General features: G+C 44.5%; 19 non-coding genes across 19 annotated transcripts; 3 read left to right on the top strand and 16 right to left on the bottom strand.

Moving 5' to 3' along the window:
* Window positions 1-259: 259 nt before the first annotated feature.
* On the bottom strand, window positions 260-331 carry trnaq-cug (transfer RNA glutamine (anticodon CUG)). Its single transcript has one exon. It is a non-coding gene; the product is annotated as a tRNA-Gln (tRNA).
* A 109-nt stretch (window positions 332-440) lies between these two features.
* Window positions 441-513, bottom strand: trnaf-gaa (transfer RNA phenylalanine (anticodon GAA)). Its single transcript has one exon. It is a non-coding gene; the product is annotated as a tRNA-Phe (tRNA).
* Window positions 514-610: 97 nt separating this feature from the next.
* On the bottom strand, window positions 611-684 carry trnai-aau (transfer RNA isoleucine (anticodon AAU)). Its single transcript has one exon. It is a non-coding gene; the product is annotated as a tRNA-Ile (tRNA).
* A 79-nt stretch (window positions 685-763) lies between these two features.
* Window positions 764-835, bottom strand: trnap-ugg (transfer RNA proline (anticodon UGG)). Its single transcript has one exon. It is a non-coding gene; the product is annotated as a tRNA-Pro (tRNA).
* A 1,014-nt stretch (window positions 836-1,849) lies between these two features.
* trnaq-cug (transfer RNA glutamine (anticodon CUG)) lies at window positions 1,850-1,921 on the bottom strand. The gene has a single exon. It is a non-coding gene; the product is annotated as a tRNA-Gln (tRNA).
* Window positions 1,922-2,030: 109 nt separating this feature from the next.
* On the bottom strand, window positions 2,031-2,103 carry trnaf-gaa (transfer RNA phenylalanine (anticodon GAA)). The gene has a single exon. It is a non-coding gene; the product is annotated as a tRNA-Phe (tRNA).
* A 240-nt stretch (window positions 2,104-2,343) lies between these two features.
* On the bottom strand, window positions 2,344-2,415 carry trnap-ugg (transfer RNA proline (anticodon UGG)). Its single transcript has one exon. It is a non-coding gene; the product is annotated as a tRNA-Pro (tRNA).
* Window positions 2,416-3,430: 1,015 nt separating this feature from the next.
* On the bottom strand, window positions 3,431-3,502 carry trnaq-cug (transfer RNA glutamine (anticodon CUG)). The gene has a single exon. It is a non-coding gene; the product is annotated as a tRNA-Gln (tRNA).
* Window positions 3,503-3,612: 110 nt separating this feature from the next.
* Window positions 3,613-3,685, bottom strand: trnaf-gaa (transfer RNA phenylalanine (anticodon GAA)). The gene has a single exon. It is a non-coding gene; the product is annotated as a tRNA-Phe (tRNA).
* A 97-nt stretch (window positions 3,686-3,782) lies between these two features.
* On the bottom strand, window positions 3,783-3,856 carry trnai-aau (transfer RNA isoleucine (anticodon AAU)). Its single transcript has one exon. It is a non-coding gene; the product is annotated as a tRNA-Ile (tRNA).
* A 79-nt stretch (window positions 3,857-3,935) lies between these two features.
* On the bottom strand, window positions 3,936-4,007 carry trnap-ugg (transfer RNA proline (anticodon UGG)). Its single transcript has one exon. It is a non-coding gene; the product is annotated as a tRNA-Pro (tRNA).
* An 8,171-nt stretch (window positions 4,008-12,178) lies between these two features.
* Window positions 12,179-12,250, bottom strand: trnae-uuc (transfer RNA glutamic acid (anticodon UUC)). The gene has a single exon. It is a non-coding gene; the product is annotated as a tRNA-Glu (tRNA).
* A 255-nt stretch (window positions 12,251-12,505) lies between these two features.
* LOC130416221 (U5 spliceosomal RNA) lies at window positions 12,506-12,622 on the bottom strand. Its single transcript, XR_008906055.1, has one exon. It is a non-coding gene; the product is annotated as a U5 spliceosomal RNA (small nuclear RNA).
* Window positions 12,623-13,780: 1,158 nt separating this feature from the next.
* trnaw-cca (transfer RNA tryptophan (anticodon CCA)) lies at window positions 13,781-13,852 on the top strand. Its single transcript has one exon. It is a non-coding gene; the product is annotated as a tRNA-Trp (tRNA).
* A 515-nt stretch (window positions 13,853-14,367) lies between these two features.
* trnae-uuc (transfer RNA glutamic acid (anticodon UUC)) lies at window positions 14,368-14,439 on the bottom strand. Its single transcript has one exon. It is a non-coding gene; the product is annotated as a tRNA-Glu (tRNA).
* A 1,523-nt stretch (window positions 14,440-15,962) lies between these two features.
* trnaw-cca (transfer RNA tryptophan (anticodon CCA)) lies at window positions 15,963-16,034 on the top strand. The gene has a single exon. It is a non-coding gene; the product is annotated as a tRNA-Trp (tRNA).
* A 516-nt stretch (window positions 16,035-16,550) lies between these two features.
* trnae-uuc (transfer RNA glutamic acid (anticodon UUC)) lies at window positions 16,551-16,622 on the bottom strand. Its single transcript has one exon. It is a non-coding gene; the product is annotated as a tRNA-Glu (tRNA).
* Window positions 16,623-16,824: 202 nt separating this feature from the next.
* On the top strand, window positions 16,825-16,898 carry trnan-guu (transfer RNA asparagine (anticodon GUU)). Its single transcript has one exon. It is a non-coding gene; the product is annotated as a tRNA-Asn (tRNA).
* A 649-nt stretch (window positions 16,899-17,547) lies between these two features.
* trnas-uga (transfer RNA serine (anticodon UGA)) lies at window positions 17,548-17,632 on the bottom strand. Its single transcript has one exon. It is a non-coding gene; the product is annotated as a tRNA-Ser (tRNA).
* Window positions 17,633-17,916: the final 284 nt, after the last annotated feature.

Here is a 17,916-nt window from a genome sequence, read left to right as displayed (position 1 = left end):
AGTGTGAAAGCAGCAAATGCTACTTTAACTCGAGGTTTGATGAAACCTAGTTGTTATCCTACCATTGTCTTACGTTGTCATTACAAAGATCCTCCACCTTCTATGTGGTTCCTCGTTCCACAAGTACAACACTTTTCCTGCACGTAAACAGATGAAATTCACTTGTGTTTGCCTGAGAGCTTAAACGTTTTAGTACAAAGGTCAAAGCGGTAACAATCCCTGGCATGAGCCCCTCGAAAAGGTGTAGACTTTCAATGAGAGGTCTCACCGAGATTTGAACTCGGATCGCCAGATTCAGAGTCCAGAGTGCTAACCATTACACCATGAAACCCAATGTGAAGCTGTTTTCGACATGCCAGATTCCGAAGAAAAGAGCGCACGGTCTTGTGAATGCAAGAGCTCCACTATAACTAGAGCAAAGCATTGGACAGAGGGACGCATGCCGAAACCCGGGATCGAACCAGGGACATTTAGATCTTCAGTCTAACGCTCTCCCAACTGAACTATTTCGGCCACGTTAGCAGATTTCTTGACTTGCGAATCGTAGTCCGCGGACGACCCCTGGCGCTGAAGTCCTGAATTATGGAACAGAATGCCAGAGAAAAGCCTTTGGACAGTACGGGGATCGAACCCGCGACCTTGGCTTTATTAGCACCACGCTCTAGCCAACTGAGCTAACAGGCCATGGGTCTCCTGCTTTCATGATCTGGATTGCCATAGTGCCACCTTGAGTGTCCTCACAATACGATGAACGCTTAAAGCAGGGCTCGTCCGGGATTTGAACCCGGGACCTCTCGCACCCAAAGCGAGAATCATGCCCCTAGACCAACGAGCCGAGCGGTGTGCAGCGATTGTGATTTCAAGGCGCTTTGGAAAAGCATTTTCCCCGCGTGCCCCGTTTCATTGAGCCAAAGCAATGCGCGTCTTTTTCCGATAATGCGCGGGAATTTGCTCAAATGATAGAGCGCTCGCTTGGCATTCGAGAGGTAGAGGGAATGACGGCCTTATTCTCCATATTAGAGGCTTTTGGAGCTTCCTTCGTGCGACTTAGCCCTCCCTATGCTACCTGTCGAGGCTCACCTTTGCAGAAAAAGGTCTTCGTGTTGAATACTGTTCATATATTCAGTCACAAATAGCCTTCAGTGCCCCTTGTCTCTCCTCGCTATGGCACCTGGACACAAATGACAAGAATCTCCCATATGGTGTGCGCATTGCTTTTACCCAGAGCAACGTAATGCAGGACATTTCACGATCAGAGAAAATCAAGTTGTCACTTAAGATTCCACAAGTTTTTTTTTGCTGTGTAACTTGCATTTTCAATAAACCAGTGTGGATATGTGAGGTGGTTCGTTTCCTTGCCCTTTTCTTGTAGTTTCTTGAAAAGGGTTATCCTCCATTACTGTTGGGTAATTGTCAAAATAAGGCTAAGCATGAAAAATCTCTCTCCCCAAATCTTCTCTTTATAGTACGTGTGTGTGTGCAATCACATTAACGTTTCAGAAATGGGCAATTTGTTATATTTATTTTCCGCTTTGCCTTGGTTGTATTGACCTTTGGCTCATTGTGTACCGTTGGCCTGTTGTCAGTGTGAAAGCAGCAAATGCTACTTTAACTCGAGGTTTAATGAAACCTAGTTGTTATCCTACCATTGTCTTACGTTGTCATTACAAAGATCCTCCACCTTCTATGTGGTTCCTCGTTCCACAAGTACAACACTTTTCCTGCACGTAAACAGATGAAATTCACTTGTGTTTGCCTGACAGCTTAAAGTTTTAGTACAAAGGTCAAAGATCGGGGCGGTAACAATCCCTGGCATGAGCCCCTCGAAAAGGTTTAGACTTTCAATGAGAGGTCTCACCGAGATTTGAACTCGGATCGCTGGATTCAGAGTCCAGAGTGCTAACCATTACACCATGAAACCCAATGTGAAGCTGTTTTGGACATGCAAGATTCCGAAGAAAAGAGCGCACGGTCTTGTGAATGCAAGAGCTCCACTATAACTAGAGCAAAGCATTGGACAGAGGGACGCATGCCGAAACCCGGGATCGAACCAGGGACCTTTAGATCTTCAGTCTAACGCTCTCCCGACTGAGCTATTTCGGCCACGTTTGCAGATTTCTTGACTTGCGAATCGTAGTCCGCGGACGACCCCTGGCGCTGAAGCCCTGAATTATGGAACAGAATGCCAGAGAAAAGCCTTTGGCCAGTACGGGGCGACCTTGGCGTTATTAGCACCACGCTCTAGCCAACTGAGCTGACAGGCCATGGGTCTCCTGCTTTCATGATCTGGATTGCCATAGTGCCACCTTGAGTGTCCTCACAATACGATGAACGCTTAAAGCAGGGCTCGTCCGGGATTTGAACCCGGGACCTCTCGCACCCAAAGCGAGAATCATGCCCCTAGACCAACGAGCCGAGCAGTGTGCAGCGATTGTGATTTCAAGGCGCTTTGGAAAAGCATTTTCCCTGTGTGCCCCGTTTCATTGAGCCAAGGCAATGCGTGTCTTTTTCCGATAATGCGCGGGAATTTGCTCAAATGATAGAGCGCACGCTTGGCATTCGAGAGGTAGAGGGAATGACGGCCTTATTCTCCATATTAAAGGCTTTTGGAGCTTCCTTCGTGCGACTTAGCCCTCCCTGTGCTACCTGTCGAGGCTCACCTTTGCAGAAAAAGGTCTTCGTGTTGAATACTGTTCATATATTCAGTCACAAAAAGCCTTCAGTGCCCCTTGTCTCTCCTCGCTATGGCACCTGGACACAAATGACAAGAATCTCCCATATGGTGTGCGCATTGCTTTTACCCAGAGCAACGTAATCCAGGACATTTCACGATCAGAGACAATCAAGTTGTCACTTAAGATTCCACAAGTTTTTTTTTGCTGTGTAACTTGCATTTTCAATAAACCAGTGTGGATATGTGAGGTGGTTCGTTTCCTTGCCCTTTTCTTGTAGTTTCTTGAAAAGGGTTATGCTCCATTACTGTTGGGCAATTGTCAAAATAAGGCTAAGCATGAAAAATCTCTCTCCCCAAATCTTCTCTTTATAGTACGTGTGTGTGTGCAATCACATTAACGTTTCAGAAATGGGCAATTTGTTATATTTATTTTACGCTTTGCCTTAGTTGTATTGACCTTTGGCTCATTGTGTACCGTTGGCCTGTTGTCAGTGTGAAAGCAGCAAATGCTACTTTAACTCGAGGTTTAATGAAACCTAGTTGTTATCCTACCATTGTCTTACGTTGTCATTACAAAGATCCTCCACCTTCTATGTGGTTCCTCGTTCCACAAGTACAACACTTTTCCTGCACGTAAACAGATGAAATTCACTTGTGTTTGCCTGACAGCTTAAACGTTTTAGTACAAAGGTCAAAGATCGGGGCGGTAACAAACCCTGGCATGAGCCCCTCGAAAAGGTGTAGACTTTCAATGAGAGGTCTCACCGAGATTTGAACTCGGATCGCTGGATTCAGAGTCCAGAGTGCTAACCATTACACCATGAAACCCAATGTGAAGCTGTTTTTCGACATGCCAGATTCCGAAGAAAAGAGCGCACGGTCTTGTGAATGCAAGAGCTCCACTATAACTAGAGCAAAGCATTGGACAGAGAGACGCATGCCGAAACCCGGGATCGAACCAGGGACCTTTAGATCTTCAGTCTAACGCTCTCCCAACTGAGCTATTTCGGCCACGTTTGCAGATTTCTTGACTTGCGAATCGTAGTCCGCGGACGACCCCTGGCGCTGAAGCCCTGAATTATGGAACAGAATGCCAGAGAAAAGCCTTTGGCCAGTACGGGGATCAAACCCCCGACCTTGGCGTTATTAGCACCACGCTCTAGCCAACTGAGCTAACAGGCCATGGCTCTCCTGCTTTCATGATCTGGATTGCCATAGTGCCACCTTGAGTGTCCTCACAATACGATGAACGCTTGAAGCAGGGCTCGTCCGGGATTTGAACCCGGGACCTCTCGCACCCAAAGCGAGAATCATGCCCCTAGACCAACGAGCCGAGCAGTGTGCAGAGATTGTGATTTCAAGGCGCTTTGGAAAAGCATTTTCCCCGTGTGCCCCGTTTCATTGAGCCAAGGCAATGCGCGTCTTTTTCCGATAATGCGCGGGAATTTGCTCAAATGATAGAGCGCTCGCTTGGCATTCGAGAGGTAGAGGGAATGACGGCCTTATTCTCCATATTAGAGGCTTTTGGAGCTTCCTTCGTGCGACTTAGCCCTCCCTATGCTACCTGTCGAGGCTCACCTTTGCAGAAAAAGGTCTTCGTGTTTAATACTGTTCATATATTCAGTCACAAAAAGCCTTCAGTGCCCCTTGTCTCTCCTCGCTATGGCACCTGGACACAAATGACAAGAATCTCCCATATGGTGTGCGCATTGCTTTTACCCAGAGCAACGTAATGCAGGACATTTCACGATCAGAGACAATCAAGTTGTCACTTAAGATTCCACAAGTTTTTTTTTGCTGTGTAACTTGCATTTTCAATAAACCAGTGTGGATATGTGAGGTGGTTCGTTTCCTTGCCCTTTTCTTGTAGTTTCTTGAAAAGGGTTATCCTCCATTACTGTTGGGTAATTGTCAAAATAAGGCTAAGCATGAAAAATCTCTCTCCCAAAATCTTCTCTTTATAGTACGTGTGTGTGTGCAATCACATTAACGTTTCAGAAATGGGCAATTTGTTTTATTTATTTTCCGCTTTGCCTTGGTTGTATTGACCTTTGGCTCATTGTGTACCGTTGGCCTGTTGTCAGTGTGAAAGCAGCAAATGCTACTTTAACTCGAGGTTTAATGAAACCTAGTTGTTATCCTACCATTGTCTTACGTTGTCATTACAAAGATCCTCCACCTTCTATGTGGTTCCTCGTTCCACAAGTACAACACTTTTCCTGCACGTAAACAGATGAAATTCACTTGTGTTTGCCTGACAGCTTAAACGTTTTAGTACAAAGGTCAAAGATCGGGGCGGTAACAATCCCTGGCATGAGCCCCTCGGCCGGTCGTGGATAGGTGGTATCCACTGACAGCCAATCAGATTGAAGCTCTTCTCCTGTTGTCCCAGGTCCTTGAGTGATGTCACAGCCAATCAGATTTTTTCACATCTTTTTTTTATGTTCGTTTGCACGGAGGTTCGAATCCCACTCGAAGCAACTCTGAAACATTGTTTTATGTGTGAAATTTAAATGTTGATGTTCATAACAAAATATTCTTAATGTCAGTGTTGAAATAATTTTTTTATTGTTCTCTTCACTATATGTTATTACCCTGTAGGATTTTTGATCAAATGTACATAAAATAATATTTTTAACAGCACCGAATGTATTCACATTTATGAAGAGTATTTTTTTATTTAAACTCCGATTACAATACATATGTCTCTTACCTTTGTAGTGCTATAACATTTGTAAATAAAATATATTTTACATCAGTTGAAAATATTTGCCATTTATTTGTATGTATATAAATATAAAAAATGAGTAGAAGATAAGTGCTTTTTTAGATAGTTTTTATTGTTTTCTCAACATTTTAAAAGGCAAAACAAACAAGCAAAAGATATTTACACGTGGAAAATTCTCATTTACTTTTTTCCAGAAACCCATCTCTGTCTTTCCATATTGTAAAAAGTAGACTTTTGAAAGTCTTTCCAGGTCATCTCTTTCTCCATACCCTGCTCTCTGTATATGGAATATACTTTAGCAGGACAATAAACATATTTCCCAGCAATTCCAGGAAAGCCCGTATGTATGTGTGGACTGTTTGGACCTTGTTTGAGTTCCATTTTACAAAACCGACACAGGCGACCTACATGCGGAGATTCAGGAATTTTTCGTTTTTGCTGTCCCTTCTCTTCCACCCTTTTTTTTGTGTCATCCAGTTCCCTCTGGAGGAACTCTGTTTCCATAAAATCTTTAAAAGGCATTATGGGATTTGTCAGCCCTTCACCACTATAAGCCTTAAAAACCTTGGTGGAACAGTAGAAGTACCCAACAGGTCCTTGCTGGTAAAAAAAATGGATGGAGGAACCATCACTTTCATAGCGAGACTTGGGCTGTCTGCAGGCAGCACAAGTCTTCATCTGTTTCTTTTTTTGTTCTGGTTGTTGTTGTTGTTGTTGCTGTTGATGCTTCTCCATAATACCCTCAACGATCCTCTCAATGGTTGCGTGTGAAAGTGGTGTGGTCAGAGCAAGTGCTGGTGGGTTTACAACTGCAGGATTAATTTTAACCACTGGCACACTAGTAGTCTCGCTCCCCTCTGTCAGAGAGTGCCACAGTCGCTGTGTCTGAAGTAGTTTTTCAGGAGAAGTATTTAACGAAGAACTGGTGTTTAGCAATTTGGCCAAGTGCTTGACATACTGAGCTATGTGCAGTTTTGTAGTAGGATGGAGCATGCTGTTGGGATCAGTACTGGAGTTATGGACCATTGCTGCATACTCCTGATCCACAAGTTTGAGCATATCCTTCTTCCCATGATGTTCAGTAAGCAGGTTGTCAATTGCCTCCTTCATTGCCGTTGTCCACCATTTGTGGTCTAGCACAAACACCCTTCAACCAGTCTTCACAGGTCCAGTACGAGCGCTTGCAGGTGAGGACACCATAGGCAGAGGCAGTACATGTGTTGTTCCTATAGCACAGAAAATCAGGCAATCAATATTTTGGCTCTTATACCATTTGTTAAATTAATTTGTTAATTTTTTGAATATTCACCTGGCTCTGACTGAGGCTCTGTGCAGGCACGGTGGAACAATGACACAGGCAGCGTATCAGCAGATTCTACAACAGCAGCAGCAGAAATACTTTTTTCATCAAGATGTATTTTTAGCAAGTATTTAGTTTTATGTGTAAAGAAAAAGGGCATTTTAAGCATGACACTGTACATATGTAAAATGTTTACCTGGCTTAGGCTGAAGATCCACATCAGCACCATGGCATGAGGACAGCAAGGGGGCAGGCAAAGTGATAATGGATCCTAGACGAACAAAACAGCATTAATAGAGTCACTTTAAAGACATAAAGTGTATGATAACGTCCTATATATTCTTTTAAAAAAGCGTTACCTGACTCTGGATGTGGATCAAGGTCAGATGAAAGGTATCCAGCCCTGGCAGTGGACGGTCTGCTTTGCTCTGGAAGATCTAATGGCAGATCAGTTTTGCTCTTGTGCTTTTCCCAATCTAGCACAACAGGGCGACATCCAGGCTCCACATAGTCTAGCCCAAACCTCTCCCCAGAATCCTTGCTGGACACTAGAAGGGCAGGATACTTGGGCATTCCGAACACCCTTTCAGACGCAGTATTGAGATCTGCGATCAGGGATGGATCAAATACACCAGGAAGCCGAACACCTGGTGATTTCAGGTCCACCAGGCGCTGAAAGTTCCAACGTGCCACTCCCATCATCCCCTGGGCTTGAAACAACTCAGAGGAAACACGTGTGCCGGTGACCCACTGAGCCTGGTGGAAGTGGTAGCCCTCCTGCTGTGATGTGCCTCTTATTGGCACCCAGACATCAACTTTAGCTCCCTCACCCTGGACGTGATTAAGCTGCAGTGTCCCACCATGCCTATACAGGATCTCACCTGCTACTTCAGGATCACTCAGACATCCCCTCAAAATATGGACACGCTGAATGCGCCATGTCTTCAACATAGAGGGTTTGTAGAGGTGAACACCATTTGGATCAGCTGCCAAATGGAAGTGCTGCATGACCCCCTCAATCCTTTTGAGAAGTTCTTGAGAACCAGGAATCTTTGTTCTGCAGTGCTCCCGAATGTGCTGCTTGGTGGGGTTGGCTGGCTGAATACCACAAAACGCATAGGCATTCTTGAGCTTCATCAGGTCTTCTTGATCCACCACACAGAAAGCAGCAGACAGGAACTGGGTGAAGGAGCTGTATAAAGCATGATGCTCGGAAACACACTCCCGGTGAAAGCGCCTCATGCAATGAAACAGGTCGAGCTTGACATTGATGTGCTGATTGAAGCGAGATCTTGATGCGCATGCATTTTGCAGTTCACCAGAAGTGGCCTCGGCAATATCAGCATCAGCAGTTCTCCAGGCATTCCAGTTGAGATGTTCTCCAGCCTGCAGATCTGGCACCCTGAACGCTGCACAGCAATCCCTGAAACAGAAATATATATATTTTTAATTATAGTATAATTAAATTTAATTGTAGTATAATTACATATTAAAACTACAGTATTAATAGGTCTAAACAACAGTTTATGAGTAAAAAGAACGTGCACAGATGGTGAATTGTGAGGAAATGCAGGCAAACGATTGCATGATTCAAATGACTCACCTGTCCACCCAATGGTACCTTGCCTTTTCCACTCCTGCAATGTTGTACCGGTTTGCTAGGCCCTGATACATGGGTTCCATTGACCTTTCCGTCTCAGACTGCACCATCACCCACGAAAGGATCATCCAGTTTTCGTTCATGGTGGCGTAAGATGACATTGTGCCAGAGGTAAATGTAACTTTCCTTGCCACTTTCCGGGTGTGGTCAGAACGTAAAGCCTGCCCAAAGGTGCCCTGCAGTAGCTTTCTAATAGCTACCTGTTGTCGCTGGTACTCATAAAGGAGGCAGTCAGTGAGGTAGTCTGCAGACACAGAGATTCCATTCCATCCATCAGGATCATCATACTCGCCAAAGGGAGGAGGCTTGGTCTCATTTCTTAGGAATCCTGTGATGGTTTTCTGTCCATAATTTCCAGCCTCAGAATCCAGGACATTCTGGCAACTGAGGAGGTAGGCAAAGTCGGCACGTTCAAATTTCAGGTGCATCATTTCAATCACCTGCCTGGCCATGTCTGAGGGTGATTTTCCGGTACGCCGCAGCTCATCCATCACAGATCTACAGATGGCCTTCTTGTAAGTAAGAATTGCTGCCAGTACATTTGTAAACCTTTTGGGGAGCTTTTCCAGCCACTGTGGGTTGTCTGCATACCACCTTTTCTTGCAGACTTTGCAGCACAGCCGAGATGAGAAGAGGTAGTACTGACCTGTGATGCCCACGATCACACGAGGTCTACCGACTCCTGCACACGTGACCTGTGCTTTGCTACACCCCGCAATGCATGGCAGAGCATAGTTACTCTTAAGTCTAGCCATCAAGGTGTCATTTTCAGGTTTCCAAATAAAAAAAGGATGAAGCTGAAAATATTTGGCTGACGGCAGATCAGAGACTGTGTCTATCAGCTCAGGTTGAGGAGGTAAACGCCACAGTGACACGGTCTTCATGGGGTTGCTCACAGGAGGAGAGCCTGGCCACAGACCCATGGATTCCAACTCAGTCTTCATCCAGATCCTCTGTTGATGAGAACACTTCCACTGACGCGTGTCATTATCATTTCCAGGAAGCTGTGGAGCAGGAACTCTAGGAAGGGTTGGTGTGCCTGGGTGTTTGAAAATAAGAAAAAATAATAAAGTATTGTTACAGATATTAAATATGTTAATCACTTTTATATCCACAGAATACTCTCTTACTTTGCGCTGTCGGTCGAACAGGTGGTGGAACACACACTGAAGGAGGAGGAGCAGAGGAACATGGTTCTGAAAGCACAAATAAAATAATTAAAGCTGTTGTAAACAAAGTTAAACAAAAAAAAAACGTTCTAGACATGTGACGAGGTCTCTATAAATTCACAATTCCAAACATAGAAATGATTCAACCCATATATATCTAATGCAACCCATTCTTACCATCTTTGTTAGATTCCTCAAAAGAAAGGGTCCTGCACGCTCGAGAGATACTGCCCTCTGATGAAGAGAGACACATTGTAAAAGAGGTGATAGTTTTAAAAACATGCATTTATAATGTATGATTCAATGTATCCATAAACTTGACATTAGAACACACCTGTCGCTGAAACACCTTTTTTTGATTGTGTGGAAGCTGATGGTTCCTGCACAAGAAACATCAGCTCTTTAGGAAGGGGCACTGGTGTTTTCAGAGCTGGCACAGCTGGTGCTTTAAAAAGGAAGTCAGAAAAAAATTCAATTCAAAGTTATAAAGAAGACAATTATATGATCAGAGAGGCGGAAATAAAATGTGTTTACCATCCACAGGAGACAGACGCAGTTCCTTTCTAGTGACCATCAGTGGTTTCAAAAGGACAGTAGATGGTTCTGCAAGACATAACATCTTGTTAATAATATCAATAGTCTTAAGAGATCTGCTTACTTTAATAGAATGAATGAAATGATGCATTAAGCCTTCTCAAATAATGTCACAAACATTTTAAACTAAACAGGGAATGTAAACAATGTAATTACAAGAACATGCACGTCTTCATGTATTAATAAACTGAAATATTTATAAGTTTACAGTCAAAGTGAGCACTTACCCAGAATGGGGGTTTATCAGTTCATCGTGGTGGGGGAATCAATTCATAGCCCCTTGAACAGTTAGTATAATGCCAACAGCACACAGATTTGTTAGTGACACACGGCCAACACACTGACACATTTAGACAAAAAAAATTCATATTCAGTTTTGGAGAACATTTAATTTCATAATTCATCAACACAAAAGTGCTGACACTAAAGTGAATAAAAACCTGTCGTTGTTTCTGTGGAGTGTTTCACTTCAGCAGCTGAGCACGCAGATGATGCTGGCGCTAACAAATGTAAAAATTAGGGAACATTTATTAAATATATCAACTTATTTAATACAAGATGTCATTTAAGAAAAAAAACACTCACACTGCACCAGTAGCTTAGAGGGGGTGATGTTCAGCATTGCAGTCTCCAGCTCAGCGTCTTCATCCATCTCTGTATGGTTGACAAACAAGAGTTAAAGGTTGCTTTTACGCTGCACTTGGAATTTTTCAAATGTAACTTCATACTTTACCTTATTCTTTGTAAAGCACAAAGTATGTTTATACTTATTGACATAAATGTAAAGATTCTCTTCTGAAGGCCAAATGAGGGGAAATAACAACTGACCTGTGGGCTCAGATGTGGCAGGAACATGCGGACGGGCAGACTGCTGCTGCTTCAGCAGGTATTGTTGCAGTTTATGCATCCGTGTCCCTCGGAAACACTTAGCCCCCATTACAAAGGACGCGTAACCATCAGCTCTGCCGTCCCAAATCTCCTTCCATGTACTCTTGGCACGAGCTCCGAAACCAACCAGCTGATCGTCGCCTGGTGATGCCGCTGTTGCAGCTGGAGTTTTGGACGTGTAATGTAAAAGAGACAGAATCTCCTCAAAGCTGTGGGCGTACTGCATAAAAGAGACCAGGCTGCTCTTGCTGTGCCCCTCGGTCATTGTGACTCCTGCAGCCTCTTCTTGCTGAAGGTTCTTCATCAGATAGATGGTGTACCCCACATCATTTTCAAGGAGCCACCGGAAGGACTTCCCCTTGTATTTCCCAAACTGCAGGATGTACTCACCAAAAACTTCTTTTTGGTCTGAGGCATCACCTCCTCTTTGACGGACCACATTCAGAGCATTTTGTCTCACAAGCTCCAGCTTAATTGGTGCCGACTTGTCCTGCAAAGATAGGTTGTTTTTTATTGTTCTCGCCTGGTCAGTTGGATCCTGCAGAAGATATCCCAGCGGTCCCTTACGAAACGCAACCTTTACCCTTCCAGGAAAAAAAATGACCCTTTTCTGCATGATGACCTTTTTTTTAAAGTGTTAAAATTTACATTGGAATGAAAAAGATGAAAACCAGATGGTTTTTCACAAATGCAGTACAAACAGTGTTGTGATGCTGCTATGAAGTCGTTCACCGAGATTATGTTTTAGAACCAAAGGAAGCTTTTTGTACCCACATGACTGCCCACTTTAGCTCTTTTGGATGTTTAAGATTTTCTCCATGTAGAGGTGTGGTTAAAAACGTCAAGATAGTGTAAAGACATCTCGTAAAAATTGTCCCAGATGTACCTTCTGTACTTTTCAGTTGTCGGCACCCAGAACGCAGCACTTTGTGTCCAGCACTTGTTGCCTGAGACCTCAGGACGCACCATATAATACAAGGTTAAATACTGTTTGCTCACTTGAGTTTGGATTGTGCAAAGGAGTTAAAATGTAGAAGGTGCCAAGAAAGGCTGATATACGAGATAAGTGACTATTTGTTTGATCTCCTACACAGCTGACTCGTCAGAGCCTCACCGCTAAACAGCAGCTTTTTCATTAGAAAATAACCAATTGAGAAAATGGTAATTCCCATACCGGGAGTTGAACCCGGGCCGCCTGGGTGAAAACCAGGAATCCTAACCGCTAGACCATATGGGACGCCTTAGCTAACTTCTTCCGACCTGGAGCCGACATGCACTTCAACTGTTTCCCAGTACAGAGGAAGCGAAATAACAATCACACATTTGAAGTGCATCGCAGAAGATTTTCTACCTATCTGAGCAGGTGCTGACAATAAACTTGCAACAAACGTGGTGAAACCAAGAGTCCCAAAACAGCTAGGAGACAACGATGTACAGAAGCAATCCGACTGAGGCTGATTCTTAAACGCTCTGGTTCTTGGCACAATAACGAAGGCCTGCTGTGAGCGGAGCCGTCCAAAATTACATTAAACTCACGGTGGTTTCATTCTGCGGAAATCTTTCGTAAAAGGCAGAAGATTTATGCGTAGATCAAGAGAAACTCGAGCTGCACCCACCAGCTCTCGGCCCAGTGTGCTTCCTATGTCGCACCGCAATGTTCAAGGGGCTAATATTTGGTCGAGGCTCCTACCTGATAATTCACTCTGGGAGGGGCCATGAGACAAAGTTCTCTTCCATCAACAAAATACTGCAAAAGCCAAGTCTGAAGAGATGTTCCTGAAGCTAGCATCCTACCGACCACAGGTACTAGCATCTAGATCTTCCAAGAAATAAAATACAAATCTTCAATCTCCGACAACTCTAGCTGAATCAGAACAATGGTACTGTTTAGCGTGTTGACACATGGTTCATATGCTCTCCTACTTTGAATAAAAGCATCTGCCAAATGAAAAATGCAAATGGATAGAGTACGGCGTCCTTCTTCCTCTACTGAATTTCTTTTAACCAACAAATTAAAGTGTGATGATGTGTTGACCATTCCACCGAGGTCCAAAGGAGGATTCAGAAAGTCTGCACAACACTCTAAATTAGCCAAGCTTGCAGCCTTCCTACTGCACACATCCAATATCAAAAAACTAATCTTTTCCAAAGAGAATGCTATGAGATATCGGTTGCAGTTCGGCACAAAAACATTTCCGCAATTGCAAGCCAGTCCTCGTTAGTATAGTGGACAGTATCTCCGCCTGTCACGCGGAAGACCGGGATTCGATTCCCCGACGGGGAGCTTGAGTGTCCTTGTGGGTCATCCCTGCTTTGTCAGCTCTTATGTGCAGCAAGGTATGCCAGGCATGCTCTGTCAGTAGAACATGAGACTCTTAATGTCAGGGTCGGTAGAGGATAAGATTCAGCGTCGTGTGCTCGAGCCCCACGTTGGACGTGCAAATGACTTTTGATCTTGGTGTTTTTCACCTAGGCCTCGGTTCCCAGGCTTAGTGACAGAACAGTCAGGCAGCTTCTTGGAAAATACTGAACACTTGACGACTTAACCGTTATGCTGCAAAGGCGGCTCTCGGAAAACAAACGCTATATTTTCGTGCGGCGACGTTCGTTGTTATGACTTTGCAAACCTCTGCTGTTTCTTTCCTAGTCAAACCGTTGCTCTGTCCGAGAACAACACATTTGACGTCTCTTTCTGCCGCCGTCTCCTGATAGCTTTCGTGCAACTGTCCGTCTCTGTGGCGCCATCGTTGGCGACTGCCCAGCGAGAGACCTCGTGGCGCAACGGTAGCGCGTCTGACTCCAGATCAGAAGGTTGCGTGTTCAAATCACGTCGGGGTCAAGATTTCTTTCTGCGTGTACGGCTTGTTAACAACACCGTGAGGCTGATGTCGCACACTAATTGCTGCTAGGAAGTTGTTCACCGAGATTACGTTTTAGAACCAAAGGGAGCTTTTTGTACCCACATGACTGCCCACTTTAGCTCTTTTGGATGTTTAAGATTTTCTCCATGTAGAGGTGTGGTTAAAAACGTCAAGATAGTGTAAAGACATCTCGTAAAAATTGTCCCAGATGTACCTTCTGTACTTTTCAGTTGTCGGCACCCAGAACGCAGCACTTTTTGTCCAGCACTTGTTGCCTGAGACCTCAGGACGCACCATATAATACAAGGTTAAATACTGTTTGCTCACTTGAGTTTGGATTGTGCAAAGGAGTTAAAATGTAGAAGGTGCCAAGAAAGGCTGATATACGAGATAAGTGACTATTTGTTTGATCTCCTACACAGCTGACTCGTCAGAGCCTCACCGCTAAACAGCAGCTTTTTCATTTGAAAATAACCAATTGAGAAAATGGTAATTCCCATACCGGGAGTTGAACCCGGGCCGCCTGGGTGAAAACCAGGAATCCTAACCGCTAGACCATATGGGACGCCTTAGCTGTTTTCTTCCGACCTGGAGCCGACGTGCACTTCAACTGTTTCCCAGCACAGAGGAAGCGAAATAACAATCACACGTTTGAAGTGCATCGCAGAAGATTTTCTACCTATCTGAGCAGTTGCTGACAATAAACTTGCAACAAACGTGGTGAAACCAAGAGTCCCAAAACAGCTAGGAGACAACGATGTACAGAAGCAATCCGACTGAGGCTGATTCTTAAACGCTCTGGTTCTTGGCACAATAACGAAGGCCTGCTGTGAGCGGAGCCGTCCAAAATTACATTAAACTCACGGTGGTTTCATTCTGCGGAAATCTTTCGTAAAAAGGCAGAAGATTTATGCGTAGATCAAGAGAAACTCGAGCTGCACCCACCAGCTCTCGGCCCAGTGTGCTTCCTATGTCGCACCGCAATGTTCAAGGGGCTAATATTTGGTCGAGGCTCCTACCTGATAATTCACTCTGGGAGGGGCCAAAGAGACAAAGTTCTCTTCCATCAACAAATTACTGCAAAAGCCAAGTCTGAAGAGATGTTCCTGAAGCTAGCATCCTACCGACCACAGGTACTAGGATCTGGATCTTCCAAGAAATAAAATACAAATCTTCAATCTCCGACAACTCTAGCTGAATCAGAACAATGGTACTGTTTAGCGTGTTGACACATGGTTCATATGCTCTCCTACTTTGGATAAAAGCATCTGCCAAATGAAAAATGCAAATGGATAGAGTACGGCGTCCTTCTTCCTCTACTGAATTTCTTTTAACCAACAAATTAAAGTGTGATGATGTGTTGACAATTCCACCGAGGTCCAAAGGAGGATTCAGAAAGTCTGCACAACACTCTAAATTAGCCAAGCTTGCAGCCTTCCTCCTGCACACATCCAATATCAAAAAACTAATCTTTTCCAAAGAGAATGCTTTGAGATATCGGTTGCAGTTCGGCACAAAAACATTTCCGCAATTGCAAGCCAGTCGTCGTTAGTATAGTGGACAGTATCTCCGCCTGTCACGCGGAAGACCGGGGTTCGATTCCCCGACGGGCAGCGTGAGTGTCCTTGTGGGTCATCCCTGCTTTGTCAGCTCTTATGTGCAGCAAGGTATGCTCTGTCAGTAGAACATGAGACTCTTAATGTCAGGGTCGGTAGAGGATAAGATTCAGCGTCGTGTGCTCGAGCCCCACGTTGGACGTGCAAATGACTTTTGATCGTGGTGTCTTTCACCTAGGCCTCGGTTCCCAGGCTTAGTGACAGAACAGTCAGGCAGCTTCTTGGAAAATACTGAACACTTGACGACTTAACCGTTATGCTGCAAAGGCGGCTCTCGGAAGACGGACGCTATATTTTCGTGCGGCGACGTTCGTTGTTATGACTTTGCAAACCTCTGCTGTTTCTTTCCAAGTCAAACCGTTGCTCTGTCCGAGAACAACAAATTTGACGTCTCTTTGTGCCGCCGTCTCCTGATGGCTTTCGTGCAACTGTCCGTCTCTGTGGCGCCATCGTTGGCGTCTGCCCAGCGAGAGGCCTCGTGGCGCAACGGTAGCGCGTCTGACTCCAGATCAGAATGTTGCGTGTTCAAATCACGTCGGGGTCAAGATTTCTTTCTGTGTGTACGGCTTGTTAACAACACCGTGAGGCTGATGTCGCACACTAATTGCTGCTAGGAAGTTGTTCACCGAGATTACGTTTTAGAACCAAAGGGAACTTTTTGTACCCACATGACTGCCCACTTTAGCTCTTTTGGATGTTTAAGATTTTCTCCATGTAGAGGTGTGGTTAAAAACGTCAAGATAGTGTAAAGACATCTCGTAAAAATTGTCCCAGATGTACCTTCTGTACTTTTCAGTTGTCGGCACCCAGAACGCAGCACTTTGTGTCCAGCACTTGTTGCCTGAGACCTCAGGACGCACCATATAATACAAGGTTAAAGACTGTTTGCTCACTCGAGTTTGGATTGTGCAAAGGAGTTAAAATGTAGAAGGTGCCAAGAAAGGCTGATATACGAGATAAGTGGCTATTTGTTTTTACCTCCTACACAGCTGACTCGTCAGAGCCTCACCGTGAAACAGCAGCTTTTTCATTTGAAAATAACCAACTGAGAAAATGGTAATTCCCATACCGGGAGTTGAACCCAGGCCGCCTGGGTGAAAACCAGGAATCCTAACCGCTAGACCATATGGGACGCCTTAGCTGTCTCCTTCCGACCTGGAGCCGACGTGCACTTCAACTGTTTCCCAGCACAGAGGAAGCGAAATAACAATCACACATTTGAAGTGCATCGCAGAAGATTTTCTACCTATCTGAGCAGGTGCTGACAATAAACTTGCAACAAACGTGAACTTGTCCAACTTGTCCAACTTGTCCAAGCAAAATCCTTGACAACTGTCTCTGTGGCGAAATCGGTTAGCCCATTCGGCTGTTAACCGAAAGGATGGTGGTTCAAGCCCACCCAGGGATGAAAGCTTTGTGGCGAGCAGCTGTAGTTTTCTGACCCCAAAATGCTGAGGCCCGCCAGTGGAGCCTACTCAACAGAGTCTTACTCTAAAACAATACGGCTTTGCAAACACACTGAAAGAAAAGATGCCTTTGGCTTCTAAAGCCGGGAGTTAAACCCGGACCGCTTGGGTGAAAACAGGAGTCCTGACTGCTGGACCATGCCTGACACCTCAGCAAGCGCAATACGGACTGCAACTGTTTCCAAGAGATTAAGAATCGGAGTAGCGACCCTACATTTTCAATGCAAGTCGGAAAGACTTTTCATTTCTCTGCACGTGTAGTAGCAGTGATTGGATGAGCTGGGTTTAAACATTCTAAAGAACAGCTGAAGAAGTGCTTGGCGCGGCTCTTTTTGAACAAATTGCAGTGCGTTGTTCGCCCGATTGAAGGCGTTCGCCACCAACACATTTCCAAAGCGAGCGGGAAGCAGTTTATTCAACCCCCCCAAAAAGTTGCCTCGGTCCAGATTCGCTGAGACCACAACACAGAGTACTAACCAACCACACGATCAAAGCGAGCTAACAGACGGCTGCACAGGGCTCGGCCGAGATGAAGTTTGCTCTTTCGCCTCTAGAGATACAAATCAACATCTGAGCTTAATAGACCGCAAACGTAGTCGGCAGGATTCGAACCTGCGCAGGGAGACCCCAATGGATTTCAAGTCCATCGCCTTAACCACTCGGCCAAATATGGGGCAAAATGGACTGTTATGGTGGGGGAAAAGAAAAAAAAAGAAAGAAGAAGGGGGAAAAGAAAGATTGAGCAAAAAATGAAGTAAAATTATAGTATATTTAATATTATAATTACAAAAGGTAAAAAAAACGTATTCAATTTTATCAACAAAATACCTAAGTGCCCATTTAGATCCAAGTAATTGTAATGTTTTTTTTTTTTTAAATCGATCTATTTCACTATAACTTCAATAACTGCATTAACTCATATACTGCACCATACCTTTAATAACCGCATTAACTTTCTAT

Source organism: Triplophysa dalaica, unplaced genomic scaffold (genome assembly GCF_015846415.1).
Source record: "Triplophysa dalaica isolate WHDGS20190420 unplaced genomic scaffold, ASM1584641v1 Contig2, whole genome shotgun sequence".
NCBI lineage: Eukaryota > Metazoa > Chordata > Actinopteri > Cypriniformes > Nemacheilidae > Triplophysa > Triplophysa dalaica.
The sequence above is the reverse complement of the archived record's forward strand: the minus strand, read 5'-3'. Positions and strand labels throughout refer to the sequence as shown.